This window comes from Oncorhynchus keta, unplaced genomic scaffold (genome assembly GCF_023373465.1).
Source record: "Oncorhynchus keta strain PuntledgeMale-10-30-2019 unplaced genomic scaffold, Oket_V2 Un_contig_9447_pilon_pilon, whole genome shotgun sequence".
NCBI lineage: Eukaryota > Metazoa > Chordata > Actinopteri > Salmoniformes > Salmonidae > Oncorhynchus > Oncorhynchus keta.
In genome coordinates this window covers 40,001-47,180 of record NW_026290547.1, presented here as the reverse complement: position 1 = coordinate 47,180, position 7,180 = coordinate 40,001, and the positions used below count along the sequence as shown (strand labels likewise).

At 46.7% G+C, this 7,180-nt stretch overlaps 2 long non-coding RNA genes across 13 annotated transcripts in view; both read left to right on the top strand.

Annotated features, from left to right (window-relative positions):
• Positions 1–1,993: 1,993 nt before the first annotated feature.
• On the top strand, positions 1,994–2,767 carry LOC127927112 (uncharacterized). 6 transcript variants are annotated; one of them, XR_008126168.1, is made up of 4 exons: positions 1,994–2,135; positions 2,233–2,359; positions 2,423–2,548; positions 2,643–2,767. It is a non-coding gene; the product is annotated as an uncharacterized LOC127927112 (long non-coding RNA). The 6 variants fall into 6 exon arrangements; XR_008126163.1 differs by having other exon boundaries at positions 2,035–2,167; XR_008126165.1 differs by having other exon boundaries at positions 2,035–2,167; positions 2,423–2,579; positions 2,610–2,767.
• A 3,871-nt stretch (positions 2,768–6,638) lies between these two features.
• Positions 6,639–7,180, top strand: part of LOC127927114 (uncharacterized) — a 1,948-nt gene continuing 1,406 nt past the window's right edge. For all 7 annotated transcript variants that reach the window (XR_008126172.1, XR_008126174.1, XR_008126175.1 and 4 more), the window contains exon 1: positions 6,639–7,064. This is a non-coding gene — a long non-coding RNA (uncharacterized LOC127927114). The remainder of the gene's footprint in view (positions 7,065–7,180) is intronic.

Sequence of the window (7,180 nt, the reverse complement as noted above, 5' to 3'; positions counted from 1 at the left end):
TGTCTCCCTCTTTCTTCTCTGTCTCCCCTCTCTTCTGTCTCCCTCTCTTCTCTGTCTCCCTCTCTTTGCTGTCTCCCTCTTTCTTCTCTGTCTCCCTCTCTCTTCTCTGTATCCCTCTCTCTTCGCTATCTCCCTCTCTCTTCGCTGTCTCCCTCTCTTTCACTGTCTCCCTCTCTCTTCGCTGTCTCCTCTCTCTTCTCTGTCTCCCTCTCTCTTCTCTGTCTCCCCTCTTCTCTGTCTCCCTCTCTCTTCGCTGTCTCCCTCTCTTCGCTGTCTCCTCTCTCTTCTCTGTCTCCCTCTCTTCTCTGTCTCCCCCTCTCTTCTCTGACTCCCTCCCTCTCCCTTCCCTTCTGTAGATAGAACCATCATTAAAGTCATCTAACCTCCTCTGTGAGCATAATCAGTTTACACAAAGGACCAAGTCGAGGGCAGAAACACTTAATGTGAATAACACCGACTGACGACTCACTTCAAAATGGAATCATCTACAACATGTGAATACATTAAACCCACCATCCTATCGATAGTAGTGAAGATGTGACGGTTAGCAGGTCATAATATCATACTTTCATTTAGTGCAACCCGTTTTGCTTTCTCTTATAGTAAACACACATTGTCTATGAAAAGCCTCACCTGACGACAAGCATTGAGTCCTGTCAACCAGCCAATTCATTATGAAAAGTCTCACCAAACGACAAGCATTGAGTCCTGTCAACCAGCCAATTCATTATGAAAAGTCTCACCTAACGACAAGCATTGAGTCCTGTCAACCAGCCAATTCATTATGAAAATATTAACATGCACAAGTTTGAATAATTTGTCTGTTTATTATTAAAAAACATTTTTTTACAGATTCATCCCATATTACAATAGTGGAACCTTATGCCATAGAGGAAAAAATATCAAAACCAAATGTTAACCAGCAATGTGTCATTAAAAAATGCCTCATTAACCCCAATGTGTCATTACCCCAATGTGTCATTAACCCAAATGTGTCATTATCCCAATGTATTAACCCCAAGTTTGAATAATTTGTCATTTTAATGTGTCATTAAAAAATGTTCATTAACCCCAATGTGTCATTAACCCTTATGCCATTAACCCCAATGTGTCATTAACCCCAATGTGTCATTAACCCCAATGTGTCATTACCCCAATGTGTCATTAACCCCAATGTGTCATTACCCCAATGTGTCATTAACCCCAATGTGTCATTAACCCCAATGTGTCATTAACCCCAATGTGTCATTAACCCCAATGTGTCATTAACCCCAATGTGTCATTACCCCAATGTGTCATTAACCCAATGTGTCATTACCCCAATGTGTCATTAACCCCAATGTGTCATTAACCCCAATGTGTCATTAACCCCGATGTGTCATTAACCCCAATGTGTCATTAACCCCAATGTGTCATTACCCCAATGTGTCATTAACCCCAATGTGTCATTAACCCCAATGTGTCATTAACCCCGATGTGTCATTAACCCCAATGTGTCATTAACCCCAATGTGTCATTAACCCAATGTGTCATTAACCCCGATGTGTCATTAACCCCAATGTGTCATTAACCCCAATGTGTCATTAACCCCAATGTGTCATTAACCCCAATGTGTCATTAACCCAATGTGTCATTAACCCCGATGTGTCATTAACCCCAATGTGTCATTAACCCCAATGTGTCATTAACCCCAATGTGTCATTAACCCCAATTTGTCATTAACCCCAATGTGTCATTAACCCCAATGTGTCATTAACCCCAATGTGTCATTAACCCCAATGTGTCATTACCCCAATGTGTCATTACCCCAATGTGTCATTAACCCAATGTGTCATTAACCCCAATGTGTCATTACCCCAATGTGTCATTACCCTAATGTGTCATTACCCCAATGTGTCATTACCCCAATGTGTCATTACCCCAATGTGTCATTAATATAATCACGTTGTTTTCAGGCCAACAACTCCAGTAGAAACATAACACTTCAGAAAGACAAGTTTTTAAATCAGGAAGCACGTGACTGGGGGAGATGGAGCACGATGTCCCACGGAAATGAACGCCAGCATTTTCTGACACAATTCCACTGGCATTTGATTGGCCTGCAGCCAAGTGCACGGTGACAGGGACATCCTAGAGTTTTCTGACATGGTGACAGGGACATCCTAGAGTTTTCTGACATGGTGACAGGGACATCCTAGAGTTTTCTGACATGGTGACAGGGACATCCTAGAGTTTTCTGACATGGTGACAGGGACATCCTAGAGTTGTCTGACATGGTGACAGGGACATCCTAGAGTTTTCTGACATGGTGACAGGGACATCCTAGAGTTTTCTGACATGGTGACAGGGACATCCTAGAGTTCCTGACATGGTGACAGGGACATCCTAGAGTTCCTGACATGGTGACAGGGACATCCTAGAGTTTTCTGACATGGTGACAGGGACATCCTAGAGTTTTCTGACATGGTGACAGGGACATCCTAGAGTTTTCTGACATGGTGACAGGGACATCCTAGAGTTCCTGACATGGTGACAGGGACATCCTAGAGTTCCTGACATGGTGACAGGGACATCCTAGAGTTTCTGACATGGTGACAGGGACATCCTAGAGTTTCTGACATGGTGACAGGGACATCCTAGAGTTTTCTGACATGGTGACAGGGACATCCTAGAGTTGTCTGACATGGTGACAGGGACATCCTAGAGTTCCTGACATGGTGACAGGGACATCCTAGAGTTTTCTGACATGGTGACAGGGACATCCTAGAGTTGAACAGAACAAGGTGCAGGGAAACATCCTCAGAGTTGTCTGACATGGTGACAGGGACATTCCCTATAAAGTGCACTACTTTTGACCAGAGCCCCATCCACCTTGTACTACCCAGAGCCCTTCATCTCTATAAAGTGTACCATTTTTAGACCAGAGCCTTGAACCTTCATAAAGTTCACTACTTTAGACCAGGAGCCCTATAGAACCCAATTCAGCATAGTGACATTTAGACAGAACATTCCCTAGGTGCAGACCAGAGCCCTATATAACATTCATGGACTCAACATTAAAGTGGAACATTTTTACCTCACATTATAGTGCACTACTTTAGACCAGAGCCCTATAGAACCCTATTCCTATAAAATTACTACTTTTGACCAGAGCCCCCTATTCCCTATAAAGTACCCTATTTAGAACCCTATAAAGTGCACTACTTTAGACCAGAGCCCTATATAACCCTATTCCTATAAAGTGCACTATTTTTAGACCAGACCCTATAGAACCCTATTCCCTATAAAGTGCACTACTTTAGACCCAGAGCCCTATATATAGTGTACTACTTTAGACCAGAGCCCTATATAACCCTCTTCCCTATAAAGTAGTGCACTATATAGGGAATAGGGTTTATATAGGGCTCTGGCTCCAAAGTAGTGCACTATATAGGGAATAGGGTTATATAGGGCTCTGGTCTAAAGTAGTGCACTATATAGGGAATGGGGTTATATAGGGCTCTGGTCTAAAGTAGTGCACTATATAGGGAATAGGGTTATATAGGGCTCTGGTCTAAAGTAGTGCACTATATAGGGAATAGGGTTCCATTTTAAGCGTAGCCTCAGTGACTCATAACGCTGCTGGCCTGTGGTGGTGGAGAACCAACCAACGCTGCTGGGCTGTGGTGGTGGAGAACCAACCAACGCTGCTAGAATGTTCTAGGCAGAGGGAGAATGCTAAGTCTGCCTGGAGAAACGGTCTAATAAGTCATCTTAACAGGCTTACTGGCTGCAAGTAGGGGTTACTCCAAATATGTAGATTTAATTCAATTGGATTCAAACTGGGTCACACGGCTATTAAAAGGTGCCAAGTGAGAGAGCAGAGGAGAGGAAGCCAGTCTGAAGTGAGAGAGCAGAGGAGAGGAAGCCAGTCTGAAGTGAGAGAGCAGAGGAGAGGAAGCCAGTCTGAAGTGAGAGAGCAGAGGAGAGGAAGCCAGTCTGAAGTGAGAGAGCAGAGGAGAGGAAGCCAGTCTGAAGTGAGAGAGCAGAGGAGAGGAAGCCAGTCTGAAGTGAGAGAGGAGAGGAGAGGAAGCCAGTCTGAAGTGAGAGAGGAGAGGAAGCCAGTCTGAAGTGAGAGAGCAGAGGAGAGGAAGCCAGTCTGAAGTGAGAGAGCAGAGGAGAGGAAGCCAGTCTGAAGTGAGAGAGCAGAGGAGAGGAAGCCAGTCTGAAGTGAGAGAGCAGAGGAGAGGAAGCCAGTCTGAAGTGAGAGAGCAGAGGAGAGGAAGCCAGTCTGAAGTGAGAGAGCAGAGGAGAGGAAGCCAGTCTGAAGTGAGAGAGCAGAGGAGAGGAAGCCAGTCTGAAGTGAGAGAGCAGAGGAGAGGAAGCCAGTCTGAAGTGAGAGAGCAGAGGAGAGGAAGCCAGTCTGAAGTGAGAGAGCAGAGGAGAGGAAGCCAGTCTGAAGTGAGAGAGGAGAGGAAGCCAGTCTGAAGTGAGAGAGCAGAGGAGAGGGAGCCAGTCTGAAGTGAGAGAGCAGAGGAGAGGAAGCCAGTCTGAAGTGAGAGAGCAGAGGAGAGGAAGCCAGTCTGAAGTGAGAGAGCAGAGGAGAGGAAGCCAGTCTGAAGTGAGAGAGCAGAGGAGAGGAAGCCAGTCTGAAGTGAGAGAGCAGAGAGGAAGCCAGTCTGAAGTGAGAGAGCAGAGGAGAGGGAGCCAGTCTGAAGTGAGAGAGCAGAGGAGAGGGAGCCAGTCTGAAGTGAGAGAGCAGAGGAGAGGGAGCCAGTCTGAAGTGAGAGAGCAGAGGAGAGGAAGCCAGTCTGAAGTGAGAGAGCAGAGGAGAGGAAGCCAGTCTGAAGTGAGAGAGCAGAGGAAGCCAGTCTGAAGTGAGAGAGCAGAGGAGAGGGAGCCAGTCTGAAGTGAGAGAGCAGAGGAAGGGGAAGCCAGTCTGAAGTGAGAGAGCAGAGGAGAGGGAGCCAGTCTGAAGTGAGAGAGCAGAGGAGAGGAAGCCAGTCTGAAGTGAGAGAGCAGAGGAGAGGAAGCCAGTCTGAAGTGACAGAGCAGAGGAGAGGAAGCCAGTCTGAAGTGAGAGAGCAGAGGAGAGGAAGCCAGTCTGAAGTGAGAGAGCAGAGGAGAGGGAAGCCAGTCTGAAGTTAGAGAGCAGAGGAGAGGAAGCCAGTCTGAAGTGAGAGAGCAGAGGAGAGGAAGCCAGTCTGAAGTGAGAGAGCAGAGGAGAGGAAGCCAGTCTGAAGTTACAGAGCAGAGGAGAGGAAGCCAGTCTGAAGTGAGAGAGCAGAGGAGAGGAAGCCAGTCTGAAGTTACAGAGCAGAGGAGAGGAAGCCAGTCGGAAGTGAGAGAGCAGAGGAGAGGAAGCCAGTCTGAAGTGAGAGAGCAGAGGAGAGGAAGCCAGTCTGAAGTTACAGAGCAGAGAGGGAAGCCAGTCTGAAGTGAGAGAGAGCAGAGGAGAGGAAGCCAGTCTGAAGTGAGAGAGCAGAGGAGAGGGAGCCAGTCTGAAGTGAGAGAGCAGAGGAGAGGAAGCCAGTCTGAAGTGAGAGAGCAGAGGAGAGGAAGCCAGTCTGAAGTTACAGAGCAGAGGAGAGGAAGCCAGTCTGAAGTGAGAGAGCAGAGGAGAGGAAGCCAGTCTGAAGTGAGAGAGCAGAGGAGAGGAAGCCAGTCTGAAGTGAGAGAGGAGAGGAAGCCAGTCTGAAGTGAGAGAGCAGAGGAGAGGGAGCCAGTCTGAAGTTACAGAGCAGAGGAGAGAAAGCCAGTCAGAAGTCTAAAGTGAGAGAGCAGAGGAGAGGAAGCCAGTCTGAAGTGAGAGAGCAGAGGAGAGGAAGCCAGTCTGAAGTTACAGAGCAGAGGAGAGGAAGCCAGTCTGAAGTGAGAGAGCAGAGGAGAGGAAGCCAGTCTGAAGTTACAGAGGAGAGGAAGCCAGTCTAAAGTGAGAGAGCAGAGGAGAGGAAGCCCGTCTGAAGTGAGAGAGCAGAGGAGAGGAAGCCAACTTAACAACTGTGGGAAGCATCGGAGTCAACATGGGCTAGCATCCCTGTGGAACGCTTTCGAAACCTGTAGAGTCCATGACCTGATAATTTGAGGCTGTTCTGAGGGCAAAAGGGGGTGCAACTCAATATTAGGAAAATGTTGTACTGGACACTCAGTGTCGATAAGCCCTATAACTGTAAATAAACGTGGTTGTGTGTATTGTCTCTGCAACTAAATAAACATGGTTATTCTCTCTCTGTGTGGATAGAATGCAGGGTAAACATGGTTATTCTCTCTCTGTGTAGATAGATTGCAGGGTAAACATGGTTATTCTCTCTCTGTGTGGATAGATTGCAGGGTAAACATGGTTATTCTCTCTCTGTGTAGATAGATTGCAGGGTAAACATGGTTATTCTCTCTCTGTGTAGATAGATTGCAGGGTAAACATGGTTATTCTCTCTGTGTAGATAGATTGCAGGGTAAACAGATATTGACAGCAGCAGAGCCCCTCCAGACTCACTCAGCATGTCTTCTGCCTGCCTCAGCTACCCCGGAGTGTGTGTGTGTGTGTGTGTGTGTGTGTGTGTGTGTGTGTGTGTGTGTGTGTGTGTGTGTGTGTGTGTGTGTGTGTGTGTGTGTGTCTGTGTGTATCTGTGTGAGTGGTCTGTTTCTCTCTCTCTGTCTGTCTTTCTGTTTGCATCGACTGGCCATCACATCAGGGTGTCTCTGTAGGCTTTTTAAAGACACTGATTGGTTAGAGATGCAACTGAGTGTCTCCAAGCTGAATGTCACATAAAACACATCAAAACAACAACCGCTGAACGGAGGAAGGTGCCCTGTCGTCCTGTTCCACAGGTAACGATATCTAACCAACGCCACCAGACATTTCCCTTCATGACAGCAGCAGCTGTCGTTGCCGTGTGCCTGTCTGGCACTCTGAGAAACCATCTAACCATCTGTCCACAGAGCTTTACAAATATGCTTTAACGTTTAACAGTCCAACTATAGAAAACAAACACAAGAACATCTCATCAATTAAGCAGGTTGATGTTTGGTTACCAGCTGACTGAGAGGTACGACACACAACTAAAACCATCTCATCATTTAAGCAGGTTAATGTTTGGATACCAGCTGACTGAGAGGTACGAGGCACAACTAAAACCATCTCATCATTTAAGCAGGTTAATGTTTGGATACCAGCTGACTGAAAACACAACTAAAACTCATC